Raw genomic sequence first — 19,305 nt, forward strand, 5'->3', positions numbered from 1 at the left:
TTTTTTGTGCGAGCATGTATCATAGCAACACATAAATATGAATCTAAGAAAAAGGGAGTAATATAGTAAACAGGGGAAAGAGTTTTTAAAAAATCAGGTCAAATCTCATTGACATTTTCTCCCCTCCCCCTCTCTGTTGAAAAATGTGATGCCCCACATGATTTTTAGGAGTCGTTGAAGAGAAAATACACAGATTAATAGATGTAGGGATTTTTGTGTCACTTTCACCCTCTAGAAATTGCTGTGATGCTTAGCCAGATACCAGTCACAGTTTGACCATGAATAGATCTCACACCGAGCAAACTGGGTTAATATTTTCCCCCCTTTAAGTGGAGCACTGGAGAAAACGCCGGGATCTTCTGTGTTGTGACATGGGACGATGAGCGAGGCACATCCCCTGAAATGCGGGCAGAAGGTGTCTCTGCGCTTAGAGGACACAACCTGTGTATATGACATTCCACTGGGGCTATATCCCTGCGTTTGGCAGAGGCTGACCTATGGGTTGGGGGGGGGGGGTTGTGTGCCTCCGATCACAGCAACAGTCTGAGGGGTAAATCTGCTAAGAGTACAGTAAAGGGAGCGTGTCTTTCTCCAGAGCCTGCGGCCCGCTGGTGCTGAGTAAGCCCATGCAGCAGGAGGATGCCTATGAATTAATACCCCTTGACAGTAAATGTCAACAGAATTTAAATTACACTGCCTGCTCTCTCTCCTGAGCATGAGAATGTCTTTAACTTATATTGGGTGCCATGAACACGACCAAGGGAGCCTTAAGGGGGGAATCTTTTTTTTTTTTTTTCACTTGCAAGATGTCTCCGCGTTCGAAACCACCAGCTCAGTGTTTCTTGTCGCGTATCCGAAAAACCAGCAGCGCATTCGGCAGGCATGCATGTGGCTAATTAGTTGGATTTAACCGCAATGATCATTAGCGTTGTGGACAGATCTGCTGCGGTCTCAAACCGGCGCCCGCCCTTCTCCTGGTCAATGGAGCGTTTCACTGTTCATTAGAGGAAGACGCCGTGATGGAGCAGGCCTGGCTGCCTGCGTTAGTGTTACATCCCATAGCAAGAGCGGAACGGCAACATCTATATTAAGATAACACCTTCCTTAAAAAAAGAAAAAACAAAAGAAATGTTTTTTTCCCCCTCAGAAAACTGGAAGAACAGAAACATACAGGAATTTTGTGTTATTCTTGTAGCTGCCATCATAAAAACATGACACTTGAAGCCTTAATGTGCACTGAAAAAAAAAAAAATAAGTGACATTTACTTGAAAAAAAGCTAGGTAACAATTTGCACTCATAAATTCCGAGTAATTTTTACTCAGGAATTCTCAAGTTAAGTTTACTTACTAGTAAGAATTGTTTTTTATCCAAAATTTTCAAGTAACTTTTACTTGCAAATGTCTTCCTTAGACATAAAATGTACTTAGCCTTTGATAGTAATCTTTACTCAGGCTACCTTTGCATCTAATTACAAAACCCCAGTAAAACTCAATTAGGTGTTTCATGGATATTTAACTAGCTTTTCTTTACTTTTTCAATTGAGAAATATTAAGTAATATTTACACAATATATCTTTTATCTACTACTACTCTACACAACTGTTCAAATATGAATGTTGCATTTTTTTTTTAAAACTGGGCTACTGTTAATTTAATAAAATTGTCTTAACATAAGGCTTCTACAAAACATCTTTTAAACTACAGCAGCTTTACTTGTTAACTGGTGAAAGAGGTCACTGCTGACAGACACACAAATACCAACATATACAGTATAATCTGGTTGGCATTGCCAGACAAAACATTTCTAAATCAGTGCTGCCAATAAGAAATTTAAGAACACAAACGTTTAGTCATTTAACAAACACTTTTAATTTGAAACGATGGGTATTGCTTGACAACACTTAGATACACATAGATGAAGCCCATGAGCAGAAGGCAAGCCTTTGCCACACTTTGACAGTCATCAAGAACCTCTTTTCCCTCTGACGAAAAACACGATTGTCAGGAGTGAAGCCTTTCTGTGTTGCATTTCCATGGATGACAAGGATCTTCATGACATGTTGAGCATAGTCCTCTTCAATGACTTCTTTGAAATTCAAATTTACTAATGTTCACTTTTACATCTTCGAGTCTGATGTGTTCTCAAAAAAATGACAATAGTGGGAGAAACAAACAAAAATATTGAATGTGTTCAAATGCGTCATTATGTATCCATTCTCAGTGTATATGAGCCCAACATAATTTTATATAATATTAGATATCTAAACTTTACCAGGCTGGGTGATTCCAGCATGGGTCTTGGTTTCTGCAACTCCACCCTTTGTCCCAAGTATCTCCAGAAAGTTGATAGTGCAATTGTCCAATTTCGACAAAAAGTTTCACTCCAGATGAACTGTGGTTATTCTTCTGAACTCCTCATTGATCTGAAACAAGAGACAATAAAAAACAACATGATCAAGATGAGGTACCTTGCTAAAACAATTAATGCAGTAGTCCTCCCAGCATAATGTACTATTGACAGCAACACAAACTATGACTTCAAATGTATGTCAAGTTAATTAAACTATAACAGTACTAAGTTGATTTTACCTTGTGTCAACTGTTGATGTCAACTTGCTGAGAGTGAACGTCCTTTAATATTCTGTGAAATATATAAAGAAATTATGTTAAACCATGAACACACAACATTAAATCTGAATTTGGCTTAAATCTTCATATTGATAGTGGGCTTCACAAAACCGAAGTAATTCCCCCTCCCCCTCGTCGACGGAGCGCAGCTGGTCGAGCACCGTGTCCCCAGGCCAACAACTTTTCAAGGGAGAACCCTGTAAAATCGTGACCAAAACCACCAAAAACATGTCCACAAAATGTAGCGCCGTGAGCCATGTCTGTAATGCTGTCCCAAGTTAGCTAGCACGATAGTCTAACTAGCTAGCACGCTAAACTGACCAGTTCGCTACTCTTCAGTATTCACAACTCAAACACAGACTTGACCGAAGGCTCAACAGCAACGTAGAGCATTAATTAAACATATAACCTACCACAATGGCTCCCGTCCATGAAGTTCCTCTCCTCAGGTGAAACGCTGCCGTCCTTTTTCAGGTTCTGCTGTTCCGTCGTCTCGTTGAAGAAAGGAGCGCGAAATCTCCTCTGACGTCACCCCCTGAGTACGCGCTATAGGTTGCCAGGTTTTACTCGTATTACCCAAGTACATTTTACTTTGTTGTGTCAGGTAGTGCATTCAATACAGTAGTTTAGTAGATATTACTTAGTGTGAATGATTAAAATGTACTTATAAAAATGAGGATACATAATTACAAACAAACACCAAGTAACATTAAATAAAAGGTGATATTTTAAAGTAAAAGCACTGGAATGATAATTTCTTGTAAAATTTACAAAAATAATCGAGGTAATAATTACAGGGCCAAAAAGTCTTTTTTTTCAGTGTGCTAGAAGCTTGCCTTAAATGGAAGTTGTTCGGAATTTACTAAAAATAAAACACCTCTTATTATGATATGTAGCCTGCTAATCCATGTTACAATTGTGATGACATCAAATCAAGATGCATACAATTTGTATATGTAATATGCCCAAAAGTAAGACAAGGATAAGATAAGATGCACTTTATGTTATCCCACGCTGGTAAATTGAAGTGTCACAATAACAACAGGAAGTACTAAAACAGATGCATGGTTTAGAGTGCAATTCAATATTAGCATCTAGTACTTTACTTTACGGGTTCTCAAATACGGCATCTTGGTGAGTGGCCATACGCGTCCAGGTACCACTCTAGCGCTAATTTTGCACGTGAAGGGCTGTAGTGGCCGTAGTAATTATGACAGGTGTAAAGGAAGAAATCGGGTAATGTAGTATAAAGAGTGACAAAGTCAGCAAAAAAACACAGGAATTTTACCCAGTAGACCGCTGTTTGTGTCCTGTCGGACAAGAAAAACATTGGTTGCGTAACGTACGTAACTAAACGTTTTTACGTAACATAAGTTGGTGAAACAAACCATGATCTAAACCTAACCAATAAGATTTGTTTGAATTCACAACGTTAACCACGCGTTGACGTCTATCGGAATACCCTGCCCGTTGGAAAATGAAACTAAAGGGCTACCCAGTGCCGTACAAAGTTGGTCTTGACCAAGTGTCCATATGAGACAAGTTGTGTTACTTTATAAACTGTAAAAATTGTGACCAAAAACTGTATTGAGACATGGAATATCACAGATAAGTGATTGTTGAGGAAGTCACAATAAATAGTTTAATACAAAAATCAACCTTGAATAAATAATAGCATTTAAAAGGGAGTAGTAGTGTGTGTTTTTTTTCCACCAATTAATTAATTTACTGCTCTTGTAGCATGCTTATACTGTGGGGGAGAATAGTTGTGGAACTAGACTTTTTTAATCAGTGCATTTCAAAAAACTACATGCTCTTGAATTCATGACGAGGTAAAATTTGATATAGAAGTCAAAAAGGTGTCGGGTGTTATCTAACACCTATTTTCTGTGGTTGTAATGATATTACTTTGACATCATCTGATATTTATGGAACATGAGTGAAGCTTGTTCATATATCTGGTTCAGGCTGGTTGGACCCAGTACAAAACAGATTATGAAATAAAAAGAACAATAGATGATATAGTACACACAAGCTTTCTAGTTTTGAATAAGATCAGTGCATTTGAAGAATTGTCATAACAATAACGAAAAAGCAATGATTCAGTTGGCAAAGGGGAAGCCAGAAATTGTCTCAAGCCCGTGTTCCGGAGGCTGGTGCTGTAAAAGTAACACAAATGTTGGTGGGCAGTGGCTACCCTGCGGTGACCCCGGGGACTGGACTCGTTTCAAAAAAGAACACAGTTGACAGGCCGGCGGTATCAATGAGCTGACCTCTCTGCTGCCCACGCCAGCAGGTATTTTTCCAATTGCGTGTTTTTTCTGCTTTTCTTCACTGTGCCACAATTTATTGCCGGTGTGTTAGAAGCTGTTGAGGTATGAACTGTGGATTTCAGTGGCTGTCCCACCGGCAATCTGTGAATTAAAGCTGTACAGTCTGGTTGGCATACACTGTATACGGCACATTTTATTTAAGCGTCTTAATCTGTCTGCATATCTATGCGCTGGACTGCAGGTTTCACATTAAGCGTTAGTGTAAATTGCAAAATGTTACTGAATGTTAGCACGTTGTCAAATCAGAGCTAGGGGAGGAATATTACATGTCAACAGCATGAAATCACCTTGACCCGTATCGGCTCTAATAAGCTAATTGACCTTTTCCCATCACTGGCTCTTTCACCGCTGTCTTGAGCTGAAAGAAAATGTTGAGAAGTGCGCCTGTTTCTCCTTTTAGCGAGTACATATGAATAACTTTGTTTCTTCACTTCGTTTTTAAAGTCCAAGCAGAGCGTCTTTAGCTTCTGTACTTTGACATGTTCCCGAAACGGAATATTTGAGCGGTGTACTTGGAATGCAGCGCTCCACACACATCTCCGTTGTTGCTAAAAGTGGCAGATTGATTGATTGATGGATGGATGGATGGATGTCGGGATAATATTGATCGGTATTAGCTTACGTAAGTAAGCAACATATTTTTTTGTGCTACTTTTTTTTGCATTTATTGTTAAATAGGTGGAAATATATGTCCACGGATCTAAGAAGATTAAAAAGGCATTTTTTTATTTCATCAAGATCTGAGTTGAATGAGCGGACTTTCTCCCATCTTGGTTGGATCACCTCCAACCTTCCATATTAGACGCGAGTATAACTACCTACTAACAAGTCTCCTCTCTTCGTGCGCTGAAGAGACAGAGGGCAAATGTCTCCTTTCGTTTATTCCCACAGTGATAGCATTGTGGCGCGGGAGAGCCCAACATTTATTAAGCTATTTATAAATTGCGGTCGGAATATATACATGTCGGATGCAATTCCCTTCCCGCTGCTGCGCCATGTGTTCCAGCGGCGACCCAGACCGTTCAACAAGGAGGCCGCATTATAACATATAAACGTCAAGAAGTCCTCCGGTGTCCCACCGCGGTTGTCTCGGCGGATGCATTTGTGACACCCTTTTGGTTTGAATTCCAAAGTGTATTTGTTTAATGCTCTTTAAAGCTTGTCTCGGGCAGTATTCGCATCTGTCCCCGAGTCCTCTGTCCCACAGAATCTCGGAGCAAGAAATGTCAAGACGGATCTCGACTCCACCTCCGTCCCTGCCCCCTCTGAAAACCACTTAGCCGTGCTGAAGTGCACTTTGTCCGTAACTAGATATAAAGGCCCTTGTTTTGCTCCATTTGGAAGGATCCGCGGTGTCCAAAGCATTGAGTGTAAAGCGCACATCTCTTTGTATATGTAATTTTCTGTGCAAATATGTGTTTTGTTTACAGAGGGAGGGGGGGAGTTCATTGGCAAACCAAGCATGAAGTGGAAAAAATATGATTCTGATGGAGCGTGAGTGGTCAGTTAGAGATGTGTGCTTTCTTCCCTGCCTTGACTATCCTAAGGTCATTTGTTCTCTTCTGTTAGCTCCACTCTCTACCCCGTCCAGCCCTCAAACCCTATTTTATCTCTTTAATCGCAGTCCTCACGAGCAGACACATAAGTTGCTGAATGCGGCCTAAACAGCTGAATCCCACGTTTTTCTTTGTGCATAATCTTTGACATCGGCCCCGCTCTGCAAGCTCGATCTGCATTTGATGTTTGCCGTCCCCCGGGACTGGAGGGCAAGCGGGGAGATCCATACTTGGGGAAAGTACTCCAAATTGAAAGCCGAGGGGCCAGGCTTCTCCGACTGCATTACCGTCATTTGATGCAGCCGGAGTTGGGATGCACGCATCGGACAAAATGTGACTTCGCCGGCCCCTCGCCTGAATGAGGGAATGTGAAAGTTGTTCAAACTTAGACAGCCACTCTCGTAGCGCATTCTCGTAGCGCATTAGATGTTAATGCTTTCATTCAATCCGATGCTTTTTCAAGCCTTAGAATTTGTAGTGATAAAGAAGCATTTAGACTTGGAGTAGAAATTGCAACGTTCCCTTTAGGTCACATGGCGTAACCATTTTATTCACAGTAATTAAACTTGCTCTGCTCTTAAGCAGACACACATATCTCTTATAGCCCGTGGTGTTTTGCTCAAAGCTTTATCCAGAGGGGAGAGCAGCCAACTTTAACACACATAGTACTCCTCTCTTGTTTATCTTCCTCTGTGAGTAGAGATGTGTGGCGTTAACCATTGGCTTAAGGTCAATGTAGTCAATGGGTACAACAGCCTGAAAGACACCCCAGGTGAAAAGGGTAAACCATGTATCTAATAGATATCACCGTCAAACAAATATGCAAATTAGGCATTATCTTATGGTAACCTTTGGTGACTTTAAGATAATTTTATTTAGTGTAAAATATACACCTATTTTGGATGTATTATTTCCACTAGTCTGAAAAAAGACATGTTATAGCAGCGAAACAGCGTAAATTCTCTGTGCTGACGTTCAAGCGTGTCCGGCAGCGTCTCCCGGTCGCCTCTGGTTTTATTTAAGAGCCCCTCTTTGCGGGTTTTCCCCTCTCGTTCGCCGCTCTGCGAGGGCCTTATGGCTCAGACAAGGGAGGCAAAGGGAGCAAACGCGCTGTGACAATCGTGTCCTCTTTTTGTTCAGGAGCTTTCACCATTGGCACGACGGTTGGCCAGGTTAATGTCTCCATACAGCGTGTCAGTAGAAGCGTCCTCTCCACTAGATGTGCACACTGGCGTGACGGCTCGCTCCGACCTGTTCGCCGGGGATATTACGCCGGAACACAGAAGCACAGGAAACATGTTTGTGCTCCCTTTGACACCATAATCACAAGGTATATATATGGTTTTGAGTTAAAGGTGAGAAAGCGGGTGCTTGCCATGCGTATAGGACAAAAACAAAATAGAATATATATTTTGACACCACAGTGATTCCAGAGCTATTAAATATATTCTCCATTGTCAGCTAATTACACTATCCCTGTCTGTACATGTAGGCCTTGATAAATCCACATCAGCACTGCATGGTCGAGTTGCATTGCTTCTCTCGCTGGCAAACGCGTGATTCATAGTGTGGCAAACCTTGTTAATCTGCCTGTTTACAGTTTGTTGAGCGGTATCACACCACTCAGGGCACACGGGGAGTAGTGGAGCCTCTCCGGAGTTCTGTACAGTCCTTTGTCGTTCATTCCCCGCATGACAGGGTGTGCAGACCGCAGTTATTGGAAGGGAAGGGAGCGACGGCATCTTTTAGACTCGAGTGCGTTTGGCTATTTTGGACGGATGGTTTGACAAAGGCCGGCGCTTCTCCAGCTCGCCGCCCAAATGCTCCCATTTAAGTGTTCGCTTGATTTTAAAGTCTCGACGCCCCCGCTGCATCCAAGTAAATGTGGCGTGATCGCGTGCCACAAAGTGAGTCCGTTTGCCTCGACCGCGGCGCTTTCACTTGACCATGCGGCTGAAATGAAGGGACATTTAGGCTGCATATGGAACAGAACTGTTGTCGCATGGATTTCTTGTTCATATGCTTTGCTGAATGTGGTTGCTCTGCACTTCGGAGTGTTGGAAATCAAGCTGAGCCAACACACCCTGTTTACACACCTGTCGTTTGTGTGATTTGACACCATTATGTTTAAACAATCTGCTTCATAAAAGGGATGGTTGGGGTCTTCTCCAATACGTTACAAAAAAGTATAGTACTTTTTATTGAACAGCTATAGTTACTAGTTTCTTTTTCAGATTTAACATCCAGCACGTTCACTTGTAGTGGAATATTTTTATAGTGTGGCATTGCCATTTATTTAAATGTTTTTTCTGCCACTGGTTATTTTTTTTCCAATTGGTGAAGCTTCCCTGTGAGGATAATGGGGCTGGGTATAGGTACTGGATACCATTAACGTATCAAGCCATTTAACCCATTACCAAGTATTGTCAACACTTCTCTAGTCAAACAATACCTGCAATGAGTACTTTATGTACCCCGATCATTACCTATTTATATGGTTTTGCTCGCAGCCAATCAGCGCAATTGTTCTTTGATTTAATGCAACGTGTGATTGCCTGCCTGCACACGGCTCTGATCCATAGACTATATAGGAAGTGGACGTAGTCACCGTGACATCAACCCATCGGTTTGTGGACTGCCGTTTTGAAACCTCGAGTTCAGCATCATGGCCCTGTCTTGAATTTTGGCTGTCGCCATCTTGTTTTTTGCAACCAAACGTGACATGAGAAGCTGGAGCTAATTACAACGAAACGCTGAATAAAACAATTTTAGGCAACCAAAATGTTACTTTCATCAACTAAAAGAAAACTGAAAGGCTTAACGTAAAGCCCCAGACCGGACAACGTTCTGGTATCGTCTGTCAATAACAAGATAGCCAAGTCCTAAATCAAACCCTGCTTTATGGTCTAAATGGACCATAATTTACTAAATGAACATCATGCTGTATTGAAGAAGACTTGAAACTAGAGATTGAGGGTGGGTGTTATGTGGCCTGCCAGCGTGGATTGGGGGACGCCATTGTCAGCCTTAACTGCTGTATGATCGCTGTGCAGTGTGCTGCCAATTAGCTAGCCAGTGGGACACGCACACACACAGCTTCCATTCACATGATGGGTTTTGATAGAAGTACTCTATTGGTATCAAGGGTACTGGTATTGGTACTACATAATTATTAGGAATTAAGTATCCAAAAAGAAGAAAATGCAATAGCGCATGTGGTAAGTGACCTAGTTCTTAAATTTTAGATAAATTATTTTCTCTGCATTATAAAAAAAAATCATTTTTTTATTGAATATTGATAATACTGATTATAACCAGTTGTCTCTCACTATAATCATGAGTAAATATAAAAAGTATGTGTATATATACAGTATGTCACCAGTTTCTAGAAGCTAGTGTTTTTATACAACAACATTTTCCAATATAAAGTAAATGTATTTGCAACACTTGCATGAAGGACATTTGATTTGAACAAGAGATGTTTTAAAGTCTATCTACGATCAGCTATCAGATGAGTCATGCTGGTGGTGAGAATAAATATCCACAGTCAGTACATCCCTCAGATATCTAAGGCCTTCAGTGATCTTAGCCAAGTGTGAGCAGTAAATAGAGAAATATATGCCGGGGCACAGTCCGTCAGATCCTCCATGATTAGGTTGCTTAACAGTTTAGAGGATGCTTTGAAAGTGAGATTCCTCCTCTCTTTAACTCATTGTCACGTTGTTTTTCAGGTCTATAGATTCTGCCTCTAATCTGTTTAGCTGTACTTAAATTGGCTGCGTTGACATCTCCCCGCTTTAAGGCTGGGATTCCTTTTTGGTCGAATACCCTTTCACGTAGCTTAATATGCCATTTTGGTCTCCCAGGGACAATAATTGAGTTTAGGCGAAGTTTAAATAGCTTAAAGGACAGGGAATACAGATGGGCATCTCAGTGATTAACAAACTCCGGCCCAAGGTCTCTGTGTCAGGCGTTGGATTAGGACATTACGAAGAGAATGACAGAGCTTTTTGGCACTTTATTCCCTCTCAATAACATTCTTTCACATATTAAGTTAATTCCACCCCTAGGTAGGGACTTTATCATGCAGAAGACCTTAATCCACTGTTGTTGAGTCCATCTCGCCGGAGCTTTGATGAAGCCCTCCCCTGCTTTTCTGTGGGTGCAGCAGGCCTTGGTAAGACAAAGCACCCGTGACAGAGACAATAAGATGCAGCTTGAGTCACAACAAAAAGAGGTTTCATCCATTGGAGAGGAGGAGAGAGAAGAGGTGTTGTTGGAGAAGAAATGAGAAGAAGAAAAAAACACATCAAAGGGTAAAGAAAAAGAAGTGCCAACACTTCTGATCAAGAAATTTATCACTATTAACACCGTGAGTGCTTTTATTAGGTGTAGAAGGCCCGGCCCCACTGATCACTTGTATGGCACTTTATCTGAGGGCCACCTTTGACCCCCTGTTGAAAAGCCCCGCTTGATATGATGAGCGTAAGCTTTTTGGGTGTTCTTTTTAGATCTCGTTTTGGTACTATCCCCAAATTGAAAAGGCGTGTTTGTGGTGCCAGCGGCCAATTTATCCTTTGGCTTCTGTCACTCTGCATGGGAAAAAAGATTAGTCGTCCCCCTCCCTCCCTTCCTCCCCTCTCTGCAAGATGACCACCAAGGGAAATTGAAAAGTCAGAGCTTGAGACTTAAAAAAAACCACATATTAGAACGTTTTTTTGTGATTCTAATTGATTCACTTAGCTGGTTTAAACCAACTGAAATGAAGATTTTGACGAATGCTTCGAATGAAAGAGAATCATTCTTTCATTGTTTTATGCAGTGCGGACACAGTGACAAAAAGCAGAGCATATGAGCAGTCCATTGACCGCTCTATTGAAACCACCTCCGTTGCGACACTGAATGGAATAATTAATTCAGTCACCTGTCTGAACTTAAGCTGTCCATTTGATTGTCAGCGGCGCGGAGAGTCTCTGAAGGTTTTGATCCCTTCCAGCGCCAACAGATGGTTGTTATGGCTCGGCCAGGGCTGGGAATCGCTCCTGAAGAGCAGACAGAGGGTCGGAGGGGGAAAATCCCCTGTTGCCTGTCCCCTAAGAAGACCATAAGCTTGAGCAGAGAAAAAGAAAGGGCCTGCTACTGGTGCTAATTACCCAGAAACCACACAGAAAGTGCCCACTGTCACTAACTGAAGAGGTTCACATCCCTTCTTACACAGATAAAAGGCGTAGTACGAAAACATTTCGCGGGGGACAAAGACGGGAAGATTACCATAATCTTTTGGTTTGTATCCCCTGTAAGCTGTCCGTGTGTCCCCTCTTTTTCCTCACCCTTTCTCGCTCACTCTCCTGCTCGCTCTCTTGTTCCTCCTCGTCGGAAACTCGTCGTTTTTGAAGGAGCAGAAATGGTGGGAATTGGCTTTGCAGCCTAAGCCTGACAGTTGTGTTCTTCCTGTGATCATCCCTGTCATTGGTGGGGCTGCTGGTGGGTTAATCAGACAATGGCGGGCGAAACGAGGTGTCACCGCGCTGACAGACCCCCTCTTCATGTTATGTCATTGTTAATCCTCAGCCTTCAGCCCCGCTCCCATTGCCGCTTTCATCCCAGCATTCTGCGTGTGTGTGTGTGTGTGTGTGTGGGGTAAATATGACGCCTTCATATTTCTACATATCAAAGTGCTCCCAAGCGGGCTGTTTTTCTCCCTAAGTGGCGAGGGATCTCAGAGCGAGAACTTTTTTAAATGAGGACATCACGGCGGCTGCGCCGCATCGGCTCCCCCGACTGTCCTAGTCACAGGAAGTCTGGACCAAAGCCAGTCACACGGCCGGGAAAGCAGCCGCTCTTTTAAAAGGCGTCACATAAAAGCTGTCTTCTCCCCCCCCTAGAGGTCTGATCCTTTTAGCATCGTGCTGCCTTAGAGCACCTCGGCGCCAAGACATTGCGGAGGAAATGGTTTCAATTAAAGCCAGAGAGTGACGGGTGACAGTAAGAGAACAACAGCAAGTGGTAGAGGCTCCGACAATCATTACCCAGTGCTTTTATAGCATCTAAAAGCTGGAAACATCCAGGCTGACGGCAGAATGTGTGCTCAGTGTGTAAGACATCCCATAAATGCCTCCGTTTTCACTCTTCTCTCGTTGTCTATCTTTTTTTGGCTTCTGAGTGGGCGGCGTTGAAACAATGACGGGAAGCCTGCTAGTTTTGGTAAAATCTCAAGTTTACGAACGATTATGCTTCCTCTCAGCGTCGTGAGCAAAGTGACTGTTTTCATTCAAATATTGTTACGTTCCCTTTTTAGATGAGCCGCGTTTTGGCTCAGTGTGTTTTGAGATTGAAGCGTTGCTCCTGTTCACCTGCCTTAAACGCGGGTCACGGGGTTTTATTTATCCTTTAAACAGCTCGTATCCTTTCTGATGTGGCACTAAAATACATTCCGCCTTTTCACGGCGCTGTTTGGTTTGCTGAGCTCTGATTGCATTTGAAAGCGATGCCACAGGTCTGTTCCCATTGTGTGTGCCGCGCCGTGAAGCCTGTGCTTCGGCGTCTTTGACAGCCTCAGTGTGAGACTGATGTTTCAGAAGGTAGACATGTGTGCTCCCCTGTAACGCTGTGTTTACAGAGCCTCCCCACCAAGTCTCTGCTCACTGCATACGTGGAGCAGGAGGCCCAGATGAGATAACACGGTTCACTGGTGCCTTTTTCTAGTGGGTGGCAGCGGCGAGGGAAAGGCAAACGGTGGACGAGTTACGCCAAGGCTCAAGCTCTGTTGCCACCAGAGTTGTAGCCATTTTCGCCCCGTTTTACACCTGGCCTCATTAACATGCGTCTTGGGTGATCGGATCAAACCTGGTTTAAGACTCCGTCTCAATGACCTGTTGTGATAGGGTCTCACTTCCCCGATCTATATGCAAATAAACATAATTTCCATTTGCAAAGACCAACTGCGTTGTTGTTTTTAGCTGGCAGGAGACAGAAAGGTTTTTCCAGAGTTTAGTTTGTTAGTAAAAAGAAGAAACAGAAGAAGAAAACTTTACGTCATAAGAGAACCAACTGCATATGAGAAGGAGGACCAAAAAAAAAAAGGCTCTGCTTTGATGATATATTGTCCTGTTACGTCCGTGGTGGGGACGCATCGAACGCATTAGTGTTTACACAACAAAAGATAAGTGGTCAAATGCTTCCCAGACCGCCCCAACAAGTGGTTTGAGGTTTGCGTCTTGGTGGTCGTTTACACTTGTGTGTAGTGCTTGTGAGCCGTTTACCCAAGATGCATTTTAAAAAGTGTAAAAAGGGCCTAATCCAAATCACAATGAGATAAAATCATGATTGCCATAGTCACTAACAGTTTAAGTTTTTAAGTTTGAATCTATTCAGCCTACGGTAGAAAAAACATGTAAATTACAGTGTCAAGACAATGTCAGCATTTTATATTATCAAAGTACAGTAAAAGCAGCTTTTATTCAAGCTGTAGCCTCTTGCAGGGCTCAGCAGTATTGCCTCCACTGTCCTACTAAACCAATTTGCTCTGTAATATTGACATCTGCATTCAACAAAACTTACTACAAAACTCTCCTAAATGTCCAATATTGCAAATCATCATACGAGTATCCAGGAGAAGTACACAAACAAACCATATATTGTGAAATAGTTTGATCAAGTTAATTACAACTTCCGTGTCCGTCATGTGATGCCATTGGGGCCCATAGACTTGCACTGGGAAAGAGATGTCTGTAAATCAGCAGATCATTTCTTAGTGTCGACAACTTTTAGCCGGAATGAGCCAGATGCTGGGAGGCGGGGTTAAAGGAAATGCTAGTGCGCTTGATCTTTGGGCCCATAGATGAGCTGGAAGATCCAGGTGATTTTATTAGTGGAGCCATTTATGCGCCATGCGCCACTGTACAACTTTCAAAGGAATGAACGAGAGCCCGCCTCCAACATCGGGCCGACAGAGGCGACCAAGCTGACACTGGCTCTTGCAAGCTAATCTATTCCATCCATATTGTGTTGGAGCTGCATATTTTTCATTATCAGCCTATTTCTGCCGCTAGGTTTTTGTGTTAAAACACTAGGAGAGCACTTTGGAGCTCCAAAAACGCCAACTCCATTGAAAAAATCTGTGACGGTACATTCACAGACAAAAAAAAAAAAAAAAAGACACATTACACATGCCCTGCAACAGCTTTCCTTGTAGCACAAGTCAAAATGACAGCAGAGATTTCTGGCAGAGGCAACAGATTAGTTTGCAACTGAGCTGAGCACATGTCTGTTTAACCCCTGATTCCTGTTACAGTCAATCGGCATCTCTTTTTCAACCTGACCGAGCTCATTTACCCGGAGATGAGATTGGGGGGGAGGGGGTGTAGAAAAGAAACTGGAGATGTTGCATTTTTAATCCACGACATTGAGTAGCAGATTTCTTTTGGACAACAAACAGCACTTACAGGCGTGTTACACACAAAGAGATTCTTCCACCCTGGAGCCCTGCTGTTGAGAAGCAGAGAGTGAAGTGCTGGCCCTGAACAAGTCGGCTAGAGATCATTCTCTATTAAGGATCTCCTCCGTAACACTGTCTGTTGCTGAATTCAGGATCTGCACATCTGCCAATCTGGATTTAGAGAACCAGCCCTCCCAGAGTTGTCAGCATCATGAATGTCCTCCAGCAGCCATCCCTAAATATTTTCTCAAACCTCTTAATTGTTTCCAAATCAGCCGCAGATCATCCTGGAAAAATTTGAAGGGAGGAAAAATAAGTCTTTAAGAGTCACTGTGGGATTTCATGGCATATGTGTTATAACCATATTGAGAGTTGCTTTTAAAAGTGTATATATACACACCTAATCAATTTTTTATCCTTCCCAAACTGTAATGGGACCGAACAGAAGTTCAGTGTTTGGGGCGCCTTCCCAACTGATTACAGTCACTATCTATAATTGAGAGGCAAATGCATGGAAAATCGCTCTACATCACATTTCATTTTGGCGACAAAGCATTTTAGAGCAGCGGGTGACTTTTTTTGTGTTGTAGCTTATGCCTGGGTGGTGCGGTGTTTGATCCCTTGACAGATTTTGTTGAAATGATTTGGTTTGTAGCGGGCTGCGTCCAGGGACTTGCTGTCTAAAGGTGTTGGGTCTGGAATTTGAGCGGCACTTCTTAGTGCTCCATTTTCCATTGTTCTGTGCGTCTTAACACTTCTTGCTTGCTGTGCACTCCTTTAATGCCTCCCAGTTAAGAGCATATATTCTAAGTGTTTGGTTTTGAGGTTTATATTCAGATAATTTCTCATAATCACACTGTAAACGTCGTGCTTCCACTGTATTGTAAATGCAGCTGTGCCATTAGTCAATTGGCTAATAATCTCTCTGTTAACTAAATGGATCCCGTGTGTACAAATCCCCCTCAGCTGAACCTGTAGCGTTCTGGCTTTGTGTAAGCTCAAACAAGAAAAAGGAAGAAGTTACATAATTCCAAAAAGGACAATAACCATTGGGAATATGACGTTGTGCTCTTTGGTCACTAAATCTCCTGCCACCAGATGGGACACTTTATATGATGGATCCTATCTGCCAAACCCACCTTGTTCATATTGTTCAGCTGTTTAAAAGATTTGGATGCCGCTTACCGCTGTGCTGCTCTGTCATCTTGGATTGTGCATCCGCGTTGGCCTAAATAGGCTTTTTCTCCGGTGTGGCCGATGCCGCGCTCTTTTAGAACCCTTGATCAAAGGATAATGCACAGACTGTCACTTGGCCTCCCTCAGCAGTTGGCAAGAGCATTCTGAATTATTCAAATGCATACTCATGAATACTTGTGTGCAGCTTACAACACTGTTGATGGCAAATAACACTTATCTAAATAGAGTACCATTCCCTCTTTTGTAATTCTTACTCAACACTGTAGTGAGGACTGTCTTCATATTTGGAGCGTTGAGTGCTGAGGTTTGGGTTGGGATGTCCATTATTATACAGCGAGTTGCACACAGTTCTTTTGTGCTACTCACTCTGTACTGTATATCAATGGTTCCCCAACTGGGGGTTGGGACTCCCCAAAGGGACCCCAAGATAAATCAGAAGGGAAGTGATGGAAAGTCACTAAGTACTAAAGGTACTTTTTTTTTGTTATTCCATTTTATGTTACTCTATACCTCTATGCGACTATATATTGGAAAATATTGCACTTTTTACTGCTCTACAGTTATTTGGCAACTAGGTATTAGTTACTCTAAAAATCAAGGTTTTACAGACATAACTTATATTCATTGCTGTGAATAACAAGTGCACAGTGAAACCATGTGGACTGCCATTTCAAAGCCTAAAGTTGGACTTTTGGGCCATTGCCATTTTTGTTTCTTGGATGTTGCCATCTTGGCGTTTTGCAATCAGAAGTTACACGAGAGGGTGGAGCTAGGTACATCTGAACGTGGACATTTTTAGACAACCAAAATGGTTACAATCAACTTTCATGAAGTGAAAACCCACTGTGAAAAGGTAAAAGTTGTGAGAGGAAAACACAAACAACTCCCAGACTGGTAGCAACCTGTCAATCACAAGGTAGCCACACCCTAAAGGAGTCGCCCCCGGATTAGGAAAAAATGCAAGTTAAAGGCACTAATACATTGGCTTGACTTTTCAAACCTGGATGTTGCCGCCTGGGCATAAAAAAAGCAATCTTTGAAAGAACGCCCCGGATTTTGTAGGCTACCAAAAACGAAAATGATTAACCTTAAATGAGTAGCAAGAGTTGCCAATGAGCATACTGTCAAAAAATGAAATGCAATAGTTTTATTCAGGGTGCCAGATACTTCATTTGCCTCTGCAATGTTCTCCTACTGTTGATGCCAGTTTGTCTGCCGTCAGGATTTTCAGTTTTGTAAAGATTTGGGTCATGTTTTGACACAGTGAGGGCTTCACAGGTTTAATAGGGCACTTAGTAAGTGACCAACCCATGTCAAGGGTCACTGTAGGCCCGCCCACCAGGATACTCTCTGTTTCACCTGCTGCAAGCAAAAGAAACATGGAGAATGGAGAGAATCAAGCACCTTTAGATTGATAACCTCTGTATTATACGACTATATTTTGCTCTGCTGTTGCTAAGCCGTTTTATGAATTTGGACCATGCATATTTGGTTAATTTATATAATCAAAAAATGCTTTCATGTCAAGATGCATTTAAACAAGTATGTATGAATTGACTTCATATAAAAGGGAATGTACTTGGCATCTATAAAGTATGTAGTAAGAATCTGACATTACCATCCTCGCATGAGTCAAATATTTAAACTTTTTGGTGCTGCATAAAGGGTAATTATGCTCTCCTCAGAAGGGAAATGTGGGGCCCACCAACATGGAAATTTCTCCATGAATGTGCCTTGTGAAATTATTTGTCTTTATCCTCTCTGAAAAGTAAAGCTATATTGATTTTGTGGGCATCCGATGTCTCCTCGATTTCCTTAAGGTGAAAATTTAGAGCTGTGTTACTGACAGAGGTCGGCGGAGCCCAGAAAGACCGGGTGACCGATTGTCAGGTTATCTTTTCCAGCCTCCTCTGATCTCAAAGCTCTGTACGCATCCCACAGATAGGCCAACTGAAGAGATAAAGGTTGGATGTGCCGATGAGTGAGTCGCTGTTGTTAGTACAGCAGGGGGAAGTGCCTATCAAATGCAGTTTTGTGCAGAAAGATAAAATTTGTACTATTGCCTACTCTGAATGTAAGAACAATACCGTATCTCATACGAGCACTGTAGCAGTGTTATATAGCTCAGGGCCACACCATGTGGATTTGGCATTAAAATAAAGCACGTGGGAGCTGAAATATTTTGTCTTTTATGTGCTGAGTATTGACCTCTTGGAGTACATAATTTGGCCTCCAAACGCAGTAGTTAAGAGCAATCACCCAATCACTGTCAGGAGTTTTTTTTTATTAAAACATGTGCCTGTAGCTGACTACTGGTGAAGTTAACATAGCGTTCATAAGGTTATGGATGGATACAAATAAAAAAGAATTACACTACTGCACATCAGTATCTATCTATCTATCCACCCATCCTTCCAAAGCCATGTCAGTATAGCAGAATCACAGTAAAGACCTTTTACATTAAGTTAGACTTACTGACATTCTTGAGTTGGGATACAAGTTAGCTAGCCTGTTAGCCTGTAGCCTCTGCTAATTACAGCAACCCCAAAAGGTGACTAATTATGCTTAGTGACATATATGCGACACAAATATAGTGTGATTTTTGAACCCCACTAATATTGTAATATATGTCTTTATGTAAATATAATCATTAGTAACCCAAAGTACTGTCCTAGTGTCCTTTGATTTAAACTAATCTATCTATGTGTTACTGTAACTGGGGAGCTAGGTACTGAGCTTGCAGCTTGCTAATTGCAAACGCATATTAAGTGACTCATTATGCTTAGTAACATATGTGGGACACAAATACATTGTGATCTTTTTCCGCAACTAAAAATTGTAATTAATATCGTTGTATAATTATTATTCTTAGTAACCCAAACTATTGTTTAAGTGTCCTTTGATCCAAGCTAATCTATCTATCCATGTATTACTGTACCCGGGAAGCAAGCTAGGTAGCTTGCTGCTTGCTAATTGCAAAGTTAAGTGACTGATTATGCTAATGACATAAGACGACTTGGGATACACAGTCTTCAGTACAAGTTCATTCTAGTCTTTTTTTGTGTGTAAGTGTGTCTAGATACGGCAATTAACAGTAGCATTCGGATTCCCCCGGCAGCTAATCAAGTAGCTGCTGTGGGTACTTCAGTAATCC

Source organism: Anarrhichthys ocellatus, unplaced genomic scaffold, assembly GCF_004355925.1.
Source record: "Anarrhichthys ocellatus isolate YVR2014 unplaced genomic scaffold, GSC_Weel_1.0 scaffold67, whole genome shotgun sequence".
Taxonomy (NCBI): domain Eukaryota; kingdom Metazoa; phylum Chordata; class Actinopteri; order Perciformes; family Anarhichadidae; genus Anarrhichthys; species Anarrhichthys ocellatus.